We start from the raw sequence: 1,867 nt of genomic DNA, 5'->3' as shown, positions 1-1,867 counted from the left end.
GGCACTGTCCTTATGTTCAGTTCCAGGGAGATGGACAACAACAAGCCACATGGCAATGTCACAGCGGGTTCAATCCTTAAGAGATGGGCAGAGGGTGGAAAGGACTAAGACTAGCCGTCAGGGAGGGCCACACTTAAGAGGTAGCACATGATCCAAGTGGTAAGAGCCACCATTGGTAAGATGGAGAACAAGAACATTCCAAGCAAAAGAGTAGCAAGGCCCAAGGCCCTGAGGCAGGCATGAGATCCCGCCAAACCATGGCAGGCCCTCTGCCACGGAGTCCATGTGACCACGTGTCTAGGAAAGCACAGGCAAGAGGTTGGGGGGAGGGAAGGGTCAGGGGAGGCAGCTTTGAAGGCCACCCAAGGGTGTTTGGTAATACAGACATGGTTCGTTTGATTTTACAAAATCAGAAACACCTCGCAATTCATCGGAACCCTGGTGGCATTGTCATTACATGTTGGGCCGCGCGATCCACAAGGTCGGCAGTTTGAAACCACAGGTTGCTCCTCAGGAGAAAGGCAGGGCTGCCTAATCTGGTTATATTTACAGTCCTGGGAATGCACAGGGGCAGTTCCACCCTGTTCTACAGGGTCTCTATGTGTTGGCATCAACTCAAAGGCAGTGAGTTTGCACCTCATCAGTCATGCAACAAGGTCTGCACCTGGAGGCATCTGACAAGGATGCGCTACAGCAAACAGCCCGGAGGGTGGCCAGCTCGGACCTCCTCTGGCTTCCCTATTGCCATAAAGGGGGGGGCAGACATGCCCCCACGCTCCATCCCTCTTTAGCTACCTTGGCACCAACCGGTCCTCCCCGCAGCACTCACCTTCAGTGCTGGGTTTGACAACTCCTTACGATGACCACACAGAGCTCACAGAGGATACTCACAGGGAAGGGCGTTTATTAGGGAAGTTCGTAGGTTACCACAAGTAAAGATCAGCCAACGGCAAAGAAATGGTCATTGGTTCATGGCGGTAGCACCTCTCCTCGGTCAGCAGCCAGCTCTCTCTCCGGTCCTTGCCTCTCAATCACGTAGTCCCTTGGCCTCTGCCTCCGTGGACCAGTAAACCTGCTTGTCACTCTGTCCTTCAGTCCCACTGCTGCAGTGCTGCTCCTCTTCCTCTGTCCCATCGTCTCTGCACCACCGTCTCTGGAACCTCTGGTCCCTGCCTCGGCCACTGCAGACAGAGATCCGGAGCAGCTCTTCTGATGGGCCTGGGCTTTCTCCCTGTGTTAGTCCGGGTTGACTAGAGCAACAATCCAGAGACATTTATATATGTGTGAAATAACTTTATATCAAGAAGCAATTATGCATCGATAAAACATCCCAGCCTAGTCCAGATCAAGTCCATCAGTTCAGTATTAGCCCATAAGTCCGATATTAGCCCGTGAATTCCTCTTTATTTTCACACAGCATATGCAATGATGCCCAATGAAAGAAGACCACAGGCCGGTGGGTAGAAAGTCTTGTGGATCCAGTCGCAGTGGAAGCATCTCAGCACTGGCGCAGGCGGCTCCTCCAGCCCCAGTGTGTCTCCTCAGCAGAAAAGGGCAGGCAGAGAGAGGGTGGGGCCGGCCTCCAGTGAGCTATCTATCTCTGTTGCACCTCCAAATGAGGTCATCAAGCTGTGACCGGATTAATAGGCTAAACTCTACTTTGCTTTGAATACCCTCAAGGTGACACCAGATTACGTAATTTACCGCACTCCCCCTGCTGCTGCTTCCAAGTGGGCTCATCCTTATAGCCTGGGGGGTGGGGGTGGAGTGACCAAATCTAACCAATCCCTTCAGTCAGTGTTACACACGCCCTGTTTGCATAGTCCCACCCAATCATTTGGGGACAGTTACCGAGAGACTGTTAAGA

Source organism: Echinops telfairi, unplaced genomic scaffold, assembly GCF_000313985.2.
Source record: "Echinops telfairi isolate 266 unplaced genomic scaffold, ASM31398v2 ScPeMD7_25;HRSCAF=90, whole genome shotgun sequence".
Taxonomy (NCBI): domain Eukaryota; kingdom Metazoa; phylum Chordata; class Mammalia; order Afrosoricida; family Tenrecidae; genus Echinops; species Echinops telfairi.
Note: the sequence above shows the minus strand (reverse complement) of the source record.